General features: G+C 36.1%; 1 long non-coding RNA gene across 1 annotated transcript in view; it reads right to left on the bottom strand.

The window, feature by feature from the left end:
- Positions 1-23498, bottom strand: part of LOC145288247 (uncharacterized) — a 215351-nt gene that overhangs the window by 33206 nt on the left and 158647 nt on the right. The window contains exon 2 of the long non-coding RNA XR_013869276.1: positions 21848-21932. This is a non-coding gene — a long non-coding RNA (uncharacterized LOC145288247). The remainder of the gene's footprint in view (positions 1-21847; positions 21933-23498) is intronic.

Consider the following 23498-nt stretch of genomic DNA (forward strand, 5'->3'; position numbering starts at 1 on the left):
ATCACCTTCTAAGGCGTACGCTATCATAACACACCTATTAAAACCAGTTCCACATCAGGTATCCTAAGAATAATCTCTGAACCTATATACCATCCAGTGGACAAGCATGGGAAGGTATAGCGGTAACACTAGATATATATAAGGCTTTAAACAGAGTATGGCATGAAGGTCTTCTCACGAACTCAGATCATACGGTATCACTTGTAGAATATTTAACATAATTAAATCCTTCTTAGATAAGAGAAAAATCCAGGTTATCCTCGGCTGTCGTACATCAAAACAATATGAAATAAATGCGGTAATGCCTCAGGGGTCTATCATTGGACCTCTATTATTCCTTATATTCATAAATTACATCCCTAACAAAATTGTTTCTGATATGGGTATTTATGTTAATCACACCACGCTCTATAACCGCACGACAGGAAAAGAAATGAACACATATCTAAAGAAATGGCAGAACACTAGAGGATGACCTTCAATCTTTAGTGGAATGGGACATAAATGGATGGCCATATTTAAAGCTGCCAAAACTAAACTTGTTTCCTACAATAATTACAAGAAACCTTCTCTACCACCAATAGCAATGGCGAAATATTCATTACCTGAAAGTACTTCTTTTAAACTTCTTGACCTACTCTTCATAAGAAACATGAGTTGGAATAATTACATTGAGAGCATAGCCAGCACCGCTGCGAAGAATGTGACCATCCTCTAACATGCTTGAAAGCTACTAACGCTCGAAAGTATCCTGTACCTCTATAAGGCCACCATTCGTCCATGTATGGCGTATTGTTGTCATATTTTGGCTGGTGCATCTGCTACTAGTCTCTCGCCCCTAGACAACGTTAAAAAAGCCGCCAATCTGATAGGCCCTGAATATCATCTAAGCGTCAGCCTCTGCCTCACCGACGAAATATTGCATCTCTCTGCCTGTTCTACAAGTATGTAATGGGGACTTCTCTGAGGAACTGCAAACACTTGTGCCCCCTCGACCTCAATATGTCCGACAAATACGACAAGTCATTAAATCCCACCCCTACACATTAGATATCCCTAGATGTAAGAGAACTTTCTACTCCAGTAGTGTCTTCCCAGAGAACCGCAAAACTTTGGAATTCCCTTTCGGGTCCTACTTCCTGAACTCTATTGATATTCACACGTTCAAGTGTAACGTGAACCGACATCCTGCTGCCCAACTCCATACATAGTACTCCAGGATCTTATGCCCCTGATAGTAGCCCCATGTACAAAAGTTGCAATGATTTTTTTGTTGTTTTTTTTTACATTTTCACCCCAAACAAGGCAAATTAAACAAGGCAAATTGTGTATACCTTCTTCAAATTGCCTGGGGTACTATGTAGGGATTTGGGCAGCAAGGTGTCGGTTCACGTTACACTTGACCTTCTGCACGTCAGTACTGTTGGGGAAGCAGGGACCTGGAATGGAATTCCAGAGTCTTGCGGTTCTGGGGAAGAAACTATTTGAGTAAAAAGATCTTTTACATCTAGGGATATCTACAGTGTAGGGGTGGGATCTAGTAGCCTGTCGGGTTTGTCGAGGGTGCTCGCGTCGTGGGGGCACAAGTGATTGCAGTTCGTCAGAGCATTCACCACTAAAATACTTGTAGAAAAGGCAGAGGGATGCAACATTTCGTCGATGGGACAGAGGCTGAAGCTTAGATGCCAGTTCAGGGCCTATCAGGTTTGCGACTCTCTTTTGAATCTTGTCAAGGAGCGAGAGACTAGTAGCAGATGCACCAGCCCAGATGTGGCAGCAATACTCCATACATGGGCGAATGGTGGCCTTATAGAGGTACAGGATACTTTCGGGTGTTAGTAGTTTTCTAGCATGGTAGAGAGAGCCTACATTTCTTGCAGCGGCCCTGGCAATGCCTTCAATGTAATTGTTCGAACTCATGTTTCCTGTGAACGTTAGGCCAAGGAGTTTGAAAGATGGCCTCTCAGATAAAGAGTCGTTGGCCATTGCTATGGGTGGTAGAGAGGGTTTCTTGTAATTATTGAATGAAACTAGTTTAGTCTTGACAGCATTGAACGCGACCAACCACTTTTGTCCCCATTCCACTACAGATTGGAGGTCTTCCTCTAGTGTTTCTGCCATTTCTTTAGAAATATGTTCATTCGTCTTTCTGTCGTGTCTGCCATAGAGTGTAGTGTCATCAGCATATATACCCATCTCAGAGGCAATGTTGTCGGGGAGGTCATTTATGAATATCAGGAACAATAGAGGTCCACGGATAGAACCCTGGGGCACTCCCGCATTTATATCATATTGTTTAGATGTGCAACCGTCGAGGACTACTTGGATGTTTCTCTTATCTAAGAAGGATGTAATTATGTTAAGTATTCTACCAGTGATACCGTATGATCTGATTTTACTGAGGAGACCCTCATGCCATACCCTGTCAAAAGCCTTAGATATATCTAGAGCTACCGCTCTGCCCTCCCCCGCTTTGTCCAGTGAATGGTATATACGTTCAGAGATCACAGTGAGGATGTCTGCTGTGGAACGGGCTTGTCTAAATCCATATTGTTTGTCAGTCAGTAGTTTAGCATATGTAAGATGATGGACTAGAGCATGGTTAATTATGGTCTCAAATATTTTGGCAAAAAGTGGGAGGAGGCTAATGGGGCGATAATTTGATGGGTCTGTCCTTTCGCCAGAATTCTTGAATACAACAGAAGCAGTTTTCCAACAGCCCGGAAAGCAAGCTTCATTAAGACATTTGTTGTAGAGTTTGGAGAGAACTGGAGCTACTTCGGCTGATCACTTTTTTAATAGCACAGCTGGGATAAGATCGGGTCCACATGCTTTTGAGGTGTCAAGGTTTTTTATGATAGCATGCATCTGAGCAGGGGTGGTTTTCAGATCGTCTAGTGTGGCGTCTGTCCGCATAGAAAAGTCAGGTAGGGGGTGGTTGGAAGGGTCCAGTGTGGAGTTTGAGGCAAACCGACTGGCAAGCATGTTAGCCTTGTCGGTTGCTGAGGAGACAACCTCGTGATTGTTGGTTAGTGGGGGAATTGTTGATTGCCCATTATTTACTACACTGTTGTAGATTTTCCAGAAGTCTCGAGTTCCTAGTTTTTGTGCTTCGATGCGCTTTTTAGTGGTTTCCGTAAATTCTCTCTTAGCTGTCGCTATTTCTTTCTTAACGTTATTTCTAGCTTCTATATACTTCAGTCTGTTTGAACTGGAATTATGTCGGTTAAACCTACGGTATGCATGCTGCTTTTGAGTAATGGCAGTTGCACAAGTCGACGTAAACCATTGGGGAGAGTGGGGCTTACTATAAAATTTCCGCATGGGAACATGCGCTTCGATTGCAGTTTTGAACCAGTCAGTGGTATCGTTTGCACATTGTTCAGCAGGGAGAGAGAAAATATTTTTCCATGGAGCATCTCTAATTAGTTCCCTGATGGCTTCCCAGTCAGCCTTATTATAATATCTCGTTGTTTTGAGCACTGGCTCTTCAGTTTTGGGTCTAGAGTTTAGGGCGATTTCAACCATTATCACTGCATGAGCAGCGTTCCCGAGTGGGCTGTGGGCCTTCGTTATGCAGTCATCGGGAACTGTGGTCAAAAACAGATCTAGAAGTGATGCGTGTTGTTCTTCCTGGTCAGGGAAACGGGTTGGAAACGTAACAATTTGTGATAGGGAGTGACATATAGCGAGGCTATGAGTTTTGCTGCCCGCTGCATCTGTGTGAGTAGAGAATCCAAGCCAGTTTTTGTGGTGGACATTAAAGTCACCAAACACATGTATTTGTGCGTTAGTGTCGAGGGACAGTGCCGTGTCTATGCTGTCAGATACTTTGTTTATTATGGAGCAGTCCTGAGTCGAGGGAGAGCGGTAGAGAAAATAATAGTAGCTAATACTGTGTTGCACGTTTAGTCTAAAGCACATAAAGGCTTGATCATCTGTTTCTAGGTTTGTTTCTCTAGTCAAGGGAAGGGTATTACGAATGTAAACTCCAAGTCCGTGCATATGTCTGTCAGAGTCCTTACGGCAGAGTGGGAGATATCCAGGCATGTTAAAGTGGTTAGAGGGAATGGAGGAGTGTAGGTTAGTCTCACTTAGTGCTAAGATATCCGGGGTATTTGTTAAGAGAAATGCTTCAACATCAGCTAAGTTAGTTCTAAGCCCACGGATATTTGTGAATGAGAGCCTCAAGGGAGGAGGCAAGTTGAATTTGTTTGTCCCTAATCCTGGTTTAAGCTTATTTTTAGATTGTACTGTCGTCATATGTTTTTTAAGAGTTTCGGTAAGGGGGAGCTAAACAAGAGGTTATGCGGAGCTTCAGATATGCATCACAAGTAGACCATCAGCTGACCTTTCTCCAATTAGGATTGAGGCCTCAGGAAAGCCCACCGGGATGAGTGCAGGTTCCCTTTCCATGCGCGTCATGGCACTGCAAACAACCCGATATTATTCAACTGTTGATGGAGCAGCCGCTCTAAGCGCTACCAAAGAGTTAGGGCTCCTGTACAACCAGTCAGGAACAGCAGCCAGGAACTGTCAATCCGGTACCCTCAACCCTTTAGAAGAAGGTCAACCCAATCTAATCGCTCAGGCATATCTTATACTCAAGCACTCCCAGATGTTCAGTTTTAGGGGTGGGGCATGCTGGGAATGGAGAAGAACGGCGTTCATTACCCTACCCAGGAAACAAGATCTACCGCTGGGTGTTTCTGTCGAATCACTGAGATAGTGTCTCTGCGATTGACTAATAGGCAAAGAAGGAGTATGGAAGCCGGGCGATAGACAGAGCCTATCTACTCCTTAAGCAATTTAGGTTTGCAAACCGGTGAATTTGTTTGAGTCACCAGCTCTAGGAAGGTTGTCATACAAGACTGAAGAGGCCTCTCTCCCCTTTGGTTTAGTTTCAGAGTTTTCTTTCTCCTAGACGGATGATCTGGGAAGACCTACTGGGTCCGTCAGCCCTGAGAGGGTTTTCTCCGCGCCTAGGTTCTAATCCAGGTATTTCTGCGACCCCGCGTTGTTAGTGTTACTGGGTTAGTTTGTGGGGGATTATATCTCTACTGATTAGTTACACTCCTCAAAGTGATTTAGGGGCATGCTATTTACTTGTTAATGGATAAAGGGGGTGGGTGAAGTTCATGCAGTGTAAGCGTCTATGTTTGTAAGAGGGCTTGTTAGGGAGGAGATAATGTGATTTTAGTCTTACCCTTTTGTATTGTATTAATGTTAGCTTAGGTCTAGTATAGTGTTACAGTATGAGTAGGTGTTAAGAATTGAGCTACGAGTTGTGCCCGAGCTATTTTAGATGATAGGAGGGTTAAGATGTAAGTGCAATATAGCATAGATAAGACAGCAAGTTTTGAGTCATGCGTAATTAGGTGAATAGATATATGGGCAGGTTTTCAGTAGGTGCGAATAGAGTTGAAGTTGTAGGTAATTTTTAGTAAGAGTCATGGGGCGTTTTGCATAACAAGGAGTGTCGTTTCAATAACGTAATTAATCGTTGCAAAACTCGAGACAGTTGTGTAGTGCATATCGCTTTGTTTCTGAGTACTTTGGCTGTTAAGTACCTGCCTTTGTGTGCATAGGCTGTTAAGTCCCTTACTGGATAGGAATGAGCTGCAATGCATGCCTTAGAGGTAGAAATGTATAGATGTTTAGTGATGGCTATTAAAACAGTTTCCATGTGAGGGATTAGTGGCTGGAAGTTAGCGATTCCACTACAGATGCGGAGCAATGTTGGAGTTTAGTGGCGGATAGGTTGGAAGGAGTAGATTGTTAGCGTTCAAGAGAAGAGGGGTTATTTATTTACAGATGGATTTCCATTAGGATTTTTGAGTTACAGGTAAGGTTTAGTTTGAAGAAGGGAGGATTTTTTTTATGCATGCAGGTAAGACAAACGCAATCGTCTTGGAGGTAAAATGTATAAGATTTCGTAGCTAGCTATTAGGTTTTTCTCTCCCAGTTATAGGGACAGCTAGTTCGTTGGGATTTGGAATTGTAGTCATTAAGGTCAGGCGCAGAGTGTTGCATCTACTCAGAAAATTAGCCCTAGTATCACAGCTGGGATTATGTATATTGCAGTTACAAATATAGCGCCAGTCAAATTATGAGCCACGTGCAGTGGTTTGGTATGGTATGGGTATCATGGAGGACACTTTAATACAAGCAAGCGTACGGTGATTGCATATATTAAGTATACTACTTAAATAAAGTTCTTCTATCTTCTATAGTAGAAAGAAAGGTGGTCCTAGCTCTTCTATATTCTTGCATCGGCTATTCGTTATCGAGTAGAGTTCTTCTGACCATAAAAACGGCTCGCGTGGGACTAAAGTGTTAGAGACCATTTTTACGCATATGTTATTAAAATGCATTAAATAAATACATTTAAAGAGAAGGTATACACAGTTGGTAAAAGCAAAAAGAGAAATAAGTAAACAAAATGAATAAATAAATAAAAAATAAAGTAATAGAAAAACGACTCGCATGGAAGCAAAGAGTTAAAGACAATATATACGCATATAGTTAAAATACATTAGTCAAAATTAAGAAAAAAAAAGAAAAAAGCAGTTGGCATTTTGGTAATATTAGGATTTGTTAAATTAACTTAGCTTATATTGTTTGCCCATCTTCAAAATTGTCGCGTCCGTCAGCGAGCGTAGCCCTGTTCTTAGTGTGACGGTAGGTGGGGGATTCACTTCCTTTCCCCGGATTTTATATCTATTTATAGTTTATAGTGCGCACATGTGTATGGTAATTTTACTTTTTTATTTTTTTTCTTTTATTTTTTATTTTTTATTTTTTTAGGTTAAACTTCTGTCTTCTATAGTAGAAAGAAAGGTGGTCCTAGCTCTTCTATATTCTTGCATCGGCTATTCGTTATCGAGTAGAGTTCTTCTGACCATAAAAACGGCTCGCGTGGGACTAAAGTGTTAGAGACCATTTTTACGCATATGTAATTAAAATGCATTAAATAAATACATTTAAAGAGAAGGTATACACAGTTGGTAAAAGCAAAAAAGAAATAAGTAAACAAAATGAATAAATAAATAAAAAATAAAGTAATAGAAAAACGACTCGCATGGAAGCAAAGAGTTAAAGACAATATATACGCATATAGTTAAAATACATTAGTCAAAATTAAGAAAAAAAAAGAAAAAAGCAGTTGGCATTTTGGTAATATTAGGATTTGTTAAATTAACTTAGCTTATATTGTTTGCCCATCTTCAAAATTGTCGCGTCTGTCAGCGAGCGTAGCCCTGTTCTTAGTGTAACGGTAGGTGGGGGCTTCACTTCCTTTCCCCGGATTTTATATCTATTTATAGTTTATAGTGCGCACATGTGTATGGTAATTTTACTTTTTTATTTTTTTATTTTATTTTTTATTTTTTATTTTTTTAGGTTAAACTTCTGTCTTCTATAGTAGAAAGAAAGGTGGTCCTAGCTCTTCTATATTCTTGCATAGGCTATTCGTTATCGAGTAGAGTTCTTCTGACCATAAAAACGGCTCGCGTGGGACTAAAGTGTTAGAGACCATTTTTACGCATATGTAATTAAAATGCATTAAATAAATACATTTAAAGAGAAGGTATACACAGTTTGCCTTGTTTGGGGTGAAAATGTAATAAAAAACATTTTTTTTTAAATGTGCCTTGTTTGGGGTGAAAATATAATTAAAAAAAAAATTAATATTGTAACATGAAATATTCGGAGAAAAAGGTTTTAATATAAATAAATGTTACAAAACGAAATATGTCAGTTACGAATAAAATTACTATTAAAATCTTAAAAGACTTCATCAGTCGACAATGTGATGTAATTGAAAAAAAACGAGGAATGCAGTCATTGAATCCGTAGCGACTGATATAAATACCGTACCTTATCTTAAGACTAACGCACGTGACCTTATACTTGATTTTTTTGCGTTATTTCTTGTTAGGTCTTTAGTTCTTTTTTATACTTTATTTGCATTCACAAAAAGATTATACCACGATTAAACCTCACGCTGTTTTTGCCACCTAATAATGATATTTAGAATTAAATAGTCGATGTATGTACGCGACTAATGTTAATTTTATTTACTTAAATTAATTAAAATTGTATATATATGTATATATATTATATTAATGTACAAGTATTACATTATATATATTTATATTCATTTTTTATTTGGTAAATATGATGTTAACATGAATTAAAGCACTTTTCAAAATCGGTTAATATGTGTAGGCCTTATACACGCATTATGTATTGCTAACTGTATTTACGTTTCTGAGTATATAAGTATTAGCGGATGTTGTGATACACACTTAGCATTTTAACATGTAAGCATGTGTGTGCAATTGTATGCCTCCCTCTATATATAAGTAGCATTTCATTGGAAATACAATTTAAGTTCTAATAAAATGCTTTACATGAAAGAAACTCAAAAATTATGTACCACCACCTTGCCAAAGAATAAAATATTTAAATTAAACTAAAATAATTAATAAAATTATTCAATAAAAATGAAGTTCTCTATTTTATGCCATTGTATTTTCGGTGATATTCTGGGAAAATATATTCTAAATTAATCTCTGATTACACGTTTCATGTGAAGTATTGTAGACACACACATATGATCTCGCATTGATAGAGGATGGACTAAAACTTCTTGCTATGGTTTCAAATGACCTGAAATAACAGTAAGAGAATACTTTATTACAAATGTTTCTCAAATGCTATATATCCCCTTTCTCTACGATTATGAATATGTTCACTATCAGATAATCAATAAACACTGTAGAAATTTCCTTATGTATGAAACCCAAAGATGCTGGATGTAACTAGGGGTTTGGTGTCGGAAGAAGTCGGAGCTTTTACAATATGTCAGTTACGAATAAAATTACTATAAAAATCTTAAAAGACTTCATCAGCCGACAATGTGATGTAATTGAAAAAAAAACGAGGAATGCAGTCATTGAATCCGTAGCGACTGCTATAAATACCGTACCTTCTCTTAAAACTAACGCACGTGGCCTTACAATTTTGGAGTTTGAATCAGATTTCTAAGAGTACTAGAAGTCGGAATCGAAGTCAAAGTCGGAATATATTATCCGACTCCGATCACTTAAGTCCAATAAATTTATGTTTTGACATGGTTTTCCTGTTTTGTTTTACTAGTTTTTTAATACATTTTCACACTGAACATTGCCAATTTGATGTAGGGGGCTACTATCAGGGACCTACGAAGGGCGTGCAATAAGTAATGTCCCTGCTCCACTTCCTATAGCAGTAGAGCAACGAAACTTGGCACAATTATTAGTTTTTCTCTACATAGGAACCACCCAGAGTTATGCATTTCTCCCATCGTTTGATGCAGCTCTGGAGACCGTTTGTGAAGAAACCCCCAGGTTGGTCCTCCAACCAGGATATGGCTTCAGAAATCAAAGCTGCGTCATCTGGGAAACGCTTTCCTTTCAAAAACAACTTCATGTATGGGAGAAGGTTAAAGTCAAAGGGTGCAAGGTCAGTAGAGTAAAGAGGATTGGATAACATTTCATAACCACACGCCGTGCTTCTGATCTGGCGACATGCGAGTTGTGGACCGGAGCTTGCCCTGCAGGAGGAGAGTACCTTTGTTGATCTTGCCCCACCTCTTGATTTCCCTTGATTTTCTAAAAGTGAAGCATAATAGGCTCCTGTAATTGGGTTACACTTTGCCAGGAAATCTACCATCACTACTCCGTTCTGGTTCCAGAAGACTCTAAGCATGACCTTGCTAGTGGAGTGCTACATCCTTGCCTTCTTTGGAGGTAGTGAGTTCAAGTGTTTCCACTGAATTGACTGGCCTTTGGTCTCTGGGTCATTGTGATGGACCCCGGTTTCATCCTGTGTAATCAGTCTTTTGAAAATCTTTGACTACTATTCTTGGCACATCTCCAAATTCATCCTCGAACACTCGACGCGTTCTCACTTCTGGAATGCTGTGAGCAACCTGAGAACCCATCTGGCAGACATCTTATGCATATGCAAATGGTAATGAATGATAGTTTCCACAGACCTTGTACTAATCTTGAAATCCCGGGCTATTTCGCGAATAGTAATGCGCCGATCTTCTAAAATTGCAGCCTCAACTTGACGGAAATATGCCTCATTAATGGCAGAAGGCAGACGATCAGATCTAAGAGCTGTTTCCATAGACTTCCGGTCATGTTTGAATTCACGTTGCCAGCGTTTTACAAGGGCATTATCACTATAATTTTCTTTCATTTCATCAAAAGTCTCATGTGGTGTGCATCCTTTCAAATACAAAAACCAGATCACTGCTCGACATTCAACAGGCTCAATTTCAGACCTGACTCAGTTCAAACACATGTAAAACAGAAACCACATTTAGTTCAGAGCTCTATTTTGCCACATAACCCGTAGAGATATAAATAATAGCACATGCAAAATTTCAGCTAGATCAGACAATTGGAAGTGGGGCAGGGACATTGCTTATTTCACGCACCTCGTAAGTTGCAGGGGAACAATGTAGGGAGGTTAGCAGTAAGATGCCTTTTTACATTACATTTACACTTCTGCAGGTCAGTAGAGTATGGAAGAATGAACCTGGAAGAGAATTCTTAAATATAGCAGTTCTGGGAAAGGCGCTATTAGAGTAGAAGACTTCCTACAATCTAGAGATCTCTAGTCTGTAAGGGTGGGCCTTTCCTTCTTCTCGGGTTTGTCCCAGGTATTTTTATCTACGGGGTACAAGAGCCTGTAGTTCGGATGATCATCTACCTTTAAAATACTTGTAAAATAATTAGAGGGGTGCAGGATTCCGTCTATGGGATAGGGGCTGATACTTAGATGACAATTCAGGACCTATCATGTTGGCGACTCTCTTTTTAACTGTGTCCAGAAGCGAAAGATTAGTAGCAGATGCACCAGCGTAAATGTGACAGCATTACTCTATACGTGCGGGAATGATGTCTTTGTAAAGATACAGGATACTTTCAAGCGAAAGCAACTTTCTAGCACCACAGAGAGAGTCCACCTTCTTCGCAGCAGCCTTGGCAATGATATCGATGTATTTATTCTAACTCAGGTTTCCTGTGAACGTTAAGCCGTGGAGTTTTACTGAAGTAATTTCAGGTAATGTATATTCAGCCATAGCTATTGGTGGTTGGAAATATATCATGTAATTATTAAACAAAACAAGGTTTGTCCTGGTGTCTTTGAATGTTACCATCCATTTTTGATCCTATTCCAATACAGATTGAAGGTTCTCGTCTAGGGTTTTTGCCATTGCCTTAAATATGTGGTCATTAGTTTTCCCCACGTGCCTACTATAGAGCGCCGTGTAGTCGGCACATATTGCAATGTCAGACACAATTTTATCAGGTAAGTCAATTATGAATATCAGAAATAATAAAGGCCCAAAGATCGACCCCTGAGGTACACCCGCATTTATATCATTATTTGGATGTACACTCATCGAGAACAACCTGGATTCTTCTCTCATTTAAGAAGGATTTAATCGTTTAACGATTCGTCCAGTAAGACAATACGCTTGTATTTTCATGAGAAAACCATCGTGGCATGCCCTGTCAATACCCTTAGGAATATATGGCTACTGCCCTTTCCTCGTCTGTCTTATCCAGTGCTTGGTATATACATTCACAGATTACAGTTAGAGTATCTGCAGCAGAATGATCTTGCCTAATTTCATGTTCATTGCCAAACAGAGGTTTAGCTGCTCTAAGAGCTTGATTAAGCTGTAAGACCTCAACTATTTTGGTGAAAAGCGGAAGGTGTTAATTAGGCAATGATGTAATGGGTCATTTTTTTTTTCGCCAGAGATTTTGTAAACTTGCACCACAGAAGCAGTTTTCCTGCTCCCAGGAAAGCAATATTCGCCAAGACATTTGTTAAAGTGTTTAGATAGACCTTGAGCTACTTTGACGGAGCATTTTTGAATAGCTCAGCCGGAATGAGATTAGGTCCACATGCTTTTGGGGTGCCTTGGTTTTTTTATGATATATACTTGAGAAGCAGTGATTTTCAGATCATCTTGTCTGGTTTCTGTTCGTAGAGGAAGGTCAGGGAGGAAATGGTTTAAAACAAAATGACAGTCAAGCATGCTAATTTTCTCAGTTGCTGTGCAAACAACCTCGTGATTGTTGGATAGTTGGGAAATTGAAGATCGCCGATTATTTACTACACTATTGTGGATTTTCCAGAAATCATGAATTCCTAAATCCTGTTTAATGCGTTTCCTGGTGGTTGAAGTATGCTCACACTTAGCTGTCGCTACTTTTTTGCATACAATTACTTTCTTCTTCTGTTTCTTCTGTTCTTCTGTTTGTACATGACTTATGCTGGATAAATTTACGGTATGCCTGTTTCCTCTGAGCAATGGCAGCTGTGCAGGCACAAGTAACCTATTGGGGAGGGTGCGTTTGTTATAGAACTTTCATGTAGGAATATGTGCTTCAATTTCTACTTTGAAACATTCAGTAGTCTCATTTGTGCACTATTCTGAAAGAAGAGAACAAATATTTGGAGCGTCTCTAATGTGATCTATAATCGCATCTCAATCAGCCTTTTTTAAGTACCTTGTCATTTTGAGCAATAGCTCGTCACATTAGAATCGAGAATTTAGAGTGATGTCTCTCATTATCACAGCATGATCAGCATTCCCGAGTGAACGATGAACATTTATTACACAATCCTCGGAAAATGTTGTCAGAAATAAATCTAGATATGAGGCTTGCTAGTCCTGACGATATCGGATTCAGGAACAACAATTCATCAGACCATTGAAGAATTGCGATTGAAACGGTTTTTCATTGACTTTACGGATTACATTGGTCTTTATAATGTATTTGGATACAATCTACATTATTTTAAAATTAGAGTGTATACGCTGTGAATGTCAGCAGTGAGATTGTGTTGGAGGTGTGGTGAGAGGAAGGTTGGATGCAGTTTTCCGTGCTTCAGCTGTCACTGAGGAGTTAGTATATTCTTTTACCTTGATGTTTATTTATTGCCATTAATTAGAAATTTCCCACATCCCAGATTGTTTTTATGGTTGTATATCATTTATCGGTGTTCACTTTAATTTCCTTTTGATAAGTCCTGTTTTTATTTATTCATTTATTTTTTTTAATTTTTCATCTCGTGTTTGTTTTTTCGTTACTTTGGGTTTTGTTCTCTAGTTTTCAGAGTGCTGATGAGGGGCAAGTGAAGTTACGTTTTATGAGGTTTATTTGTTGACAGTCGAGGGGGGTAGAATTCTAGCGGCTATTTTCGTATATTTATACATATATATATATATATATATATATATATATATATATATATATATACATTTATACATATATATATATATATGTATGTATATATATATATATATATATATATATATATATATATATATAGAGAGAGAGAGAGAGAGAGAGAGAGAGAGAGATTTCCACAGCAAACCACATCACATCTCAGAGGACCTGTGGCAGCCAATCGGAAGTCCAAGATTCTTGATTTAGACTGTTGTCTATTATGGCTCTTTTGAGCTCCGATATTGTTTGTCGTGGAAATAATTATATTATTTCTCACATTTTCAAAATTATATATACACTTATATATATATATATATATATATATATATATATATATATATAATATATATATATATATATAGCTCGCTGTCTGTATGTTTGTAAACAAAATAGTAGCTCGATCACTAATAAACGAAGTGCTAATGGTTATTTAATAAGCATTTGAATAATCATTTGCTAGCACCGATCCATTGTCCTGTGATTAGAGCTGCTGACTCTCAATCCGATGAGTGTAGGTTCGATCACCGGGTACACGAAGGTGCCAGTCTAGCCGCACTGATCGTTTGTGATATAACAGACCAGTAGTGTACATGGATGACTATATTAAGCCCTCATCTTGAGGTCGAGAACTCGAGAACAGTTCAGCGATGGGTAATGCTAATTTAATAGGCATTTGCGAACACCGGTTTTTAGGTCCTTAGAATTGTGGTTATAGCTGATGCTGATGGGGTTAGATCCTTAGATAGGTTCTTAAAGTGTTGATTTGTGTGATCTTAAGATAGGTGTTTAGAGCTGGTGGTTGTCAACATGATGGTGATACGTTCGATCTGCGGGTTTGGGAAGGTGCTAGAATTTGCCCCACACTGATGTGATAAAACGAAACATTACTATGGGTTGATGAATATATATATATATATATATATATATATATATATATATATATATATATATACATATATATATATATATATATATATATATATATATATATATATGGTTTAATTCTAAAAATTTCTAGGATTTTATCAGGATAATAGTGGTATTGTTAATATAACAACTACAATAAGAATAATTATAATAATAAATAATAACAATAATAATAATGATAATAATAATAATAATAATAATAATAATAATTATTATTATTATTATTATTACAATAAGAAAAAAAGGATTAATGGCAACCATCTATTGCGATAACGCTAAAACTTTAAGAAAATGTTCGATAATAGTTTATTGTCGTGGATATCTAATAACCTTTGGTGGCATCCATATTCTAAGGAACACCCCGAGTTTTTTTTATTTTCAATTTGATATGTGATACCATATATCCAGTAGCAATATTTATTTTCATTACAATATTAATATTAATAGTTTTAAATATTTATTTTTGTTTTTTTCGAACAGAACACTTTTGATTTAATTACTTAAATTGTTAGAGCCATTTATTTTCAATATTTAATGAATCCGTTTACAAATAACCAACATAGTCCGAAGCATAATTAAACACAATTATATAGCAAACACAACTGTTTATAATTCAAGTGTATGCAGTCCTTTTCTCTTTCAAAATTCCATCGAATCAAAAAGATGCCCTAATTATCTCGTCACACGATTAGAATTGGATTCAAAAATAAAGACTACAGGAATACCATGCCTAACGCATGACCGTGCTCATAGCGTTCGTTTTGAGCAAGCACAAGTGTCATGGCAGATGAATTAGTGTGAGAACAAGATAAAGGACAGGAGAGAAGATAGAAAGAGACGGAGACAAAAAGCATACACCATCTTGTGTTGAAGGAAAAATGCGAAAATTAACAGGGAAATTATTCCTTGAAGTATGGCTGCATTCTCCCCGCGTGAAAATAATGGCACAGGTGGTCGCATCGAATGAAATAATAACATGACAGAAGGCAAATAAGCAGGATTGCTCGTTGTTTTACTAGGCTTATTATCTCGTAAACAAAAGAGAAGGCGGCCATCCGAAGTTTATTAGATGCCAGTGAGCTTTTGTTTCCGTGGTTGTATGGCACCACGTGCTCTGCAAGTTTTTCACGCATAACCGACGGTGTTTATTTCTTTAAAAAAACTGTTAGCGATCTCTCTATTTTATAATAGTCCATGGATTTTTTAAGCTGCATTTTTACCCTAGACACAAATACCAACGTATACATAAATCGCTCTCCACTAAAATTTTATTTTAATATATTATTATTATTATTATTATTATTATTATTATTATTATTATTATTATTATTATTATTATTATTATCATTATCATTATCATTTATTATTATTATTATTATTATTATTATCATTATCATTATTATTATTATTATTATTATTATTATTAATATTATTATTATCATTATTATTATTATTATTATTATTATTATTATTATTATTATTATTATTATTATTATTATTCCAAGCAATTAGAACATAATCGTTCGGATTTGGTCGTCATTGACAAGGTCTCACAAACTGGCAGATTGTAGACTTCTAAGTACCCTGGGACAAGAATGTGAGAGAGAAGGTGAATGAGAAGTGGAGCAATTGTGCTCCATTGGCCTTGGAGATAAGGCGTATACACGGGCTTAAAACACCAATAATCCCGGTCGTAGTTGATACACTAGGAGTAGTATCAAGTCGTCTGGAAGGGCAATTGACAAAAATACAATTACCCGATGTTGTAGGCGGCCTTCAAACTTCTGAAATTATACGTACCACCAACATCGTTAGGAACACCCTTGGTCTTTGAAGCTCCTGGTTCGAAGCCGGGATTAAGGGAAATCCTCTGGAAATGAATCCCATCCCTTTCCATAGAGACGTTCATAAACGAAATCAGAATAATAATAATAATAATATGATAATAATAATAATAATAATACAAGCAGAACGAATTTTGATTATCTGGACTGTTCGTCGCGTCTTGAGTCTAATACTTACAACGTGTCAAAGGATGTACCATAAATATTTACAGGTGTATGTTGTCAACTCGAGAATATTTCACCTCAACTAACAAGAGATTATCCAATTAATACTAATAACCAATCCTAATCTATAAAAGTAAAACACAAATAATGTAGAAGATACACTCATAGGTTACACACTTGAAGGGATACTATGTATTATATACACGCTTTATTTAAATATTGTGTCATCGACCACATTTGTGTTCTGAATTTACTTCTCTGAAATTACGCGGTTCCTTCAATAAGTTTCCCATGCTCTTTAGCCTGGGAACGTTTATTGATAGTACACACATGAAAATCTAGTCCTCAACGAAGTAAAACCGTCGGGCTTCAATGGAATTGTTGCACCGTTTATCAACTTACTGCGTGAGCAAGTCAATGGTCCTCATCACAGCTTTATTAATCTACTTAATTGTCTCATAACAACAACTTCTAAAACTTTATTTGAATTTAGGGTATAACCAAAAGTTACAGGGAGCAATATGTGCGCTATAGGAAGGGAGAGCAGCTGTCTTGATGCACATTTTGGTTAAATATTCTGTGACAAGAATGAAGTTGTCGACTGGTGCATTTGTGCAAACATTGCGCACCTTGAGCTCCTTATAAGCAACTGAGTGTACGATTCCCACATTGACATACCTATTTTCTTTATAGATACACAATCGTCTATATCCCTGAAATTATTTGTTGGGCCAATCAACTCAGTGTTCTGACTTCCTTACTCCTCCCACACATCTAATCATCCCTCACAGATTCCCTAACTTTCTTGAATCTCTTATGTTACTCTGAAACTGTAGTTAGATTTATGCAAGATGTTCCCAGGCACGCTGAAACATTCTATTCCTTCTGTGGCATTTTTCTGAGTTAAAATATTAATTTTATGGCATATTGTTTTCTTAAGCTGTTTTCCAGTCGATTCCATTTGGAAATTCACCAGCTGTGACTATTATGACTTGGTAAGATGTAACTGCTGCAGTTGTTAATTTGAACTACAATCATAAAAATTCTTTAGTCATCTCATAAGATGTATAGCAATAACATACTGAATTTTCAAGAGTCTATGAAAATTTCTAAATGCGTGTACAAAATGTCTAGAAATGCCTTAAGGTAAACTTTAAATGAATAAAGTAACACATGTTTATACCAAAAAGCCTTAAACTACTTGTTCCAAACACTGAAAATAACAGAAAACAGTAATGGCACAACAGGTACGGTATGTAAGGAGTAAAATCATTGTTTGATGTGATGAATAACGCTTCCACTTCCATTGGTAAGATTAAATGAAAACTGTTCATTATAGGTTGCTCGAGTTCTCTCTAAATTTTACAACAGATGCCTTTACGAATCTTATTTTCCTGACTGCTGGAAAACTCCGTGGTACCAGTTTTCAAGAATTCTGTCGAATGAACTGACAATATATCATAACCCCATTAGCCTTCTCTTGCTTTTAGCCAAAATATTTGAGTCCTTAATTAATCAAGTTCTAATCCATCAACTCATTGCTGCTAAATTCCTGACCGACAATCAATATTGATTTAGGCAAGCCCTTTCCACAAAAGGAATCCTAATTGTAATCTCTGCACGTATATACTATGCACTGGACAATGTAGGGGGAGAGTTGAGCGGTAGCCCTCAATACATCTAATCTTTTGACAGCGTATGGCACGATGGTCTTCTAACGAAAATTAGATCATATGGTATCACTGGAAGAATACATAATGTAATTAAATTCTTCGTAAGAGAAAAATCCAAAAGATATTTCACCCCTCTGCCTGCTCTACATGTGCTTTAATGAGGAATGACCTGAAGAACTACAAGCACTTGTACATCCTTCACGTGAATATCCCCGACAAACTCAACAAGCAACTAAATCCCACCTCTTTACTGTAGAAATTCCTATGTTTAAGAAAGCATTTTACTACAATAGTTTCTTCCCCAGAACTGCCAGACTTTGGAACTCCCTTCCGGGGTTCTGTTTTCCCATCTGTACTGATATGCAGAAGTTCAAGTGCAATGTGAACAGACATCTTGCTACTTATCTCCCTTCGTACTTCCCCTGCAACGTATGTCGCCGCTAGTAGCTCCCTGATCCAAATGGAAATGTGTCATTGTTTGGGGTGAAAAATGAATGAAAAATACTCTGATTACGTCGAGGGCAAGGATAATTCTTCGGAACAGTTGTGTCAATGTTCTCACAGTAATTCCACTGAATAAACATGTCAGACTTACTGAGATAAAAATACGATGAATTTGTTCTGAATAATCCTGCCAAAGATTTGGGGAAGCGTTAAAAGACGACAAAGAGTCGTGGAGTAAAACAATCGTTTGATTTTTTTTTTGTGTTCTCTCAATTAATCTCGTTAAAATAGCTAAGGAATATTGTGACAAATACGCCATAGAACAAGGAAAATTTATTATGACCAGTTTTGTTAAATACTTCAATAGGAATTGTTAAAATAGGATGGTGAGAAGGAATCAAGTGTTTATGTAAGGGAGTAACAACAAAAAGTGCGGCGGTGAAAAAAAGAAAAAAAAAACAACACGAAATATGTATATCAAAGTTGATTTTGGAAGCTAATTAACAGTATGATATGAACATTCTCAAAAAAACAATAAATAAATAAAAGAAAAACTGTCACGTTTCAGTTAAGTAAATTTACAGAATAAGGCCTAATGAACATCCAAAACTTTTCACATTGGTTTATATTGCAATGAGAGAACTGGATGTGTAAGTATTGAAATGAAAGTATTAGCAACAATAGCCGTTAAAGAATATACGTAAATTTGCTTTAAATGTGAGGAACCACGAATACATGTATTTTATTTACACTTAAATGTGAGGAATACATGCATTTTCATATAAATATAACGAATACATGCATTTTAATCACACTTAAATGTGAGGAACCATTTTATATACACTTAAATGTGAGGAGATATTTTATACTTAAATGTGAGGAACTATTTTATATACACTTAAATGTGAGGAAATATTCTATACTTAAATGTGAGTAAATATTTTATTTACACTTAAATGGGAGAACCCGCGAATGCATGCCTTTTATTTACATTAAAAAAAAAAACGATTCGATTTTTTCGTTTGTGTCCTTTATTTATTTGTCCTTGCGAGATCATATATAACGCCTGTTTTTTATACATTTTTTTCCAGTTCATTTGATAAATCGTTTTTAAATTATTTTTAACTGTACCATCAACTTCATTTGACGATTCATCAAGTCCCTCATACTGTTTCTCTTCTCTATTCATACGGACCCCTCGGCTCCAAATTAAATTTCATTGTTATTCTCCATTTTTTATAAATTTCTCATGCCTTGTTTAATCGTGCGTGTTATTCTCATTATCCTTTTAACGTGAATCTTCACTGATGTGACTTAGTTATTAAAACTATGATTACTATATAAACCACGTATGGCGCAGATCGCAGTCTTTTTTATTACTAATTTAATGTAAGCATTTATTATGTCTTCAATTGCATACACAAGACATTTTATATGATATAATCGACTCCTGCATTTGTTTTAAAATCCCTACATCAATATAGCACATGACACCATATGAAGGAAAAGTTAATTTAATATAGATAGAGAAAATAATTATCCATGAATGGGGTAATATTTTCAGCTAAGTGGTCGACATTTATGACGCGCTTATATTCCCGGGAATACTTTCTAATGATGACATGACTTCAATAGATTGTATGTTGTAAACCGATTCTAAAACCCCAGTAATAACACCATATTACTTAATGTTTAGTGAATATAATAATCTACTGCATTGTTAACAGGTACGAAGCAAAAACTAGTAATATTAGTGAGCGTGTGCTGCAGCTACTACTAAAAAGAAAATTAACCTAACAGGAAAAAAAAGCAGAAGAGATGCATGGCTAATTTCAGACAGTCTGCTTTATATTAATGGGTGGAGACCATTTAACAATAGCAAATTTGTCACTTCATGCATCAATACAAAAAATTGATCGGCAGCACACGAATATACTATTTACTTACATATATATATATATATATATATATATATATATATCGGAAAGCTATCTTTACATAACACCAAAAGATGGACGGAATGAGGAAGCATGGCTGTGGAAATCTTTTTACCCGAATACGATGTCCAGCATGTTTAAAATATACCATTTGTTGTAAATATCTAATGGATAAACATCTGAAGAAGTTGGTGGAGACAGGATATTTTTACGGAAACATAAATCGTAAAATTGCCAACTCATTAATGAAACAGCTGTAATGGAAAAAGACAGGAAATAAACGAAGGTTATAAAAAAGGAAACGTGAGGCTTGGAATTTTCAACAAAGTTTTGCACTATATTTAGTCACCCATCGTAATATTTCATATTCAATAGAGAGTTCTGCATAAATTAAGACATGTTTAAGCGTACATGCTGGACAGTGCTGGGAAACGTTGGGCAACACAGGACGCCTAACTAACTAATATATATATATATATATATATATATATATATATATGTATATATATATATATATATAGAGAGAGAGAGAGTTATATATATAAGCATTACCTGCCACTAATACGAAACTAAAACTAACATTTTTGCAAGGCTGTTACGACCATAATATCGAAACAAAAATTAAAAATATAAAGTATTGGGTGACAAAGAAATAACAAGATCTAATTTAGGAACCCAAAGAACTGGATATATAATAATAATAAAAAAAATATTTTAAATAGTTAGGGCTCCATGTAGAAACTTGTCATGACTCTGCTCTTAAATAAGGATACGAAAATTAGGCGATATATTAATATTTAAATGGATTTTCCATAACCACATCAAAGGTAGATGTTTCTCGCATGCCTTTCTAGCTAAGGATTTCCCTTCCTTACTTCGCTTCAAAAATTGCTCCATTGCCAAAAGTGTGCCTATTAATAAAGTCTAAAGAAATGCTGGTTTTGAAAATTTTCAAACGACATAATGCTTGAAATCGTTGAAGTGGACATAGAAACAATTGTAACGTAAATTCAAATACACTTTTTGTTGCCACCAACACCTTGTTTTGAAGTTTGTTTTTGCTTACACAGTACATATGTATATATATATATATATATATATATATATATATATATATATATATATGTGTGTGTGTGTGTGTGTGTGTGTGTTTGTGTGTGTGTGCGTGTGTACCTTATGTTTACTTGAGAAGAAAAGATTTTAAACAAAGACAATTAATTTGATATCCGGTCAGATCGTAGCATATTTACCTGAATTAAAAGGGCGACGCAGACTATTTAATTTAATCTAAGTTTGGTCTTATAGGCAAAGTATTCAAAGTGGAAATTCTATCTCAAAGCAATATTTCACTGCCTGAAAAAAGCACCTGATAACCTATACAGAATAAATTGATAAAATAAATTGAACCTACAAATTGACAGTTCCTTCTGGACCTTTCAATTGATTTTTACAAATACCAGCGGAGGACACATTTTCAACGCTAAATCGCGTACACACTGTAATTAAACCGATCTGCTTCCTGCTATAATGTTTTGATTTTTAATACGTACCATTGGACGCCTGCAATGGCAAACCACGGTGGTTTATGCCAGCTGTCACAGTAAATGAATAATAAAAAGGACACGGATGCTCTTTCTGCTAAGATAAAAAAGCAATATCATAAAATATGAAGGTGTGCACCTAAAACATTTCAATCTCATAGATGAGCATATATGTAAGAACACTAGAAACGGAATTAATTTAATAAAGAAATGTTTATAATTTATGAATAGTTAAAATGTACAACAACTCGTTTCTAAGCTAAGATGATTAAATGAATTCATATGTACACATTTATTATACCGGGGTTAATAATATAATTATCTCACTAAATAGGGTTTCAAACAAATGTTTTTATTACAGATTGGCTACGCAATATATGCTGATTCTCCCTGGAGTCGAAGTGATAGCAACTTCTGTTTAGATTACCGGTACGATTGCCTCTTTTAGTAACATTTGCAAATAAATTTGCTTTATGGTAACAGTCGTTTGCCATTGACTTCACGTTGCCAATGACTATTGGTCTCCACTGGAATTAGGTTTGCAGTATGCCTCACCAAGATATTACCCTCATTTTCAATATGACCAGTTAGTACCTGCCACGCATGTAAATTAAATTCCACATTCGAGAGTGTTCCTTAATATTATAGTTGCGTTCAGGCTATAACTAGATAGTTATAGTCTGATTAGTGATTTCATATTTGGTCTTATTTTTTACTTTAAGAGATTTCTTTTTACATTAGCCTATATCGGCAGTACATTTTGGAGGTAGCAGGTGAGAATTTAACTTATAATTTTTTCAACTTATGCTTACGTAAAAACAAATGTTTGTTGTACTTATTTTCTCTACGACCAGTAAGTTCCTACCAGGCATGTAAATTAAATTCCACATTCGAGAGGTTTTCTTAATATTTCAGTTGTTTTCAGTTGCATATAGAAGGTTTGAGTGTGCTTTATACTGCCATTTTCCTAACTCTTTATGCTCCTATGATTATTGGAATTATATTGATTTTTACATTGTTCAATGTTTTTTTAAGTTCTCTAGTAAATTTCACATATTGCTTTCTCTTTTCTGTCTGTTTAACATTCACTCTTTTTTTTGCTGGGGCAAATGTTACAGATTTGATATTTCGTGTTAATTATTATGGCATTCACTCTTTTAACTTAGACTAAGTTTTTTTTTCTGATTATACCTAGATATTCTAAGATAATTGGTATTTTTTGCCGATACAATCTTTGTTTTTGTTTGAACCATTTGTCCGCATATTCAAGGTGCTATCTTCTGCAGATGTCTCACTGCATCTTTTTTTTATCGAAGCGGTCGTCTGTCTTAATATTTTTTCTGCTAATTTGCTTCATTCACTTATTATTTGGTTTATCGTTTTATCTCTTTGGTCAGAGGGTCGAGATTTACGTTTTTATCTGTTGTAGCTTTAATGCTGTGTGTTCTTACCGTGTTGTTCAGTTTGACTATTAGTAGAATTTTTTTTCTCTGTACATGTTTTTTATCTTAAACATGCGCAAGTGTTTTCCTGATTATTTTCTTTTATACTTCTTCTGAACTGTTAATGCACTTCTTACACTTCTTACTTTTTATCGTCATTTGTTTGCGGTTTTATTGTTATCTATATTGTTCCATTGCACGGTTGCTTTCTGTGGTTT

Source organism: Euprymna scolopes, chromosome 11 (genome assembly GCF_053919585.1).
Source record: "Euprymna scolopes isolate OS-2025 chromosome 11, ASM5391958v1, whole genome shotgun sequence".
Taxonomy (NCBI): domain Eukaryota; kingdom Metazoa; phylum Mollusca; class Cephalopoda; order Sepiida; family Sepiolidae; genus Euprymna; species Euprymna scolopes.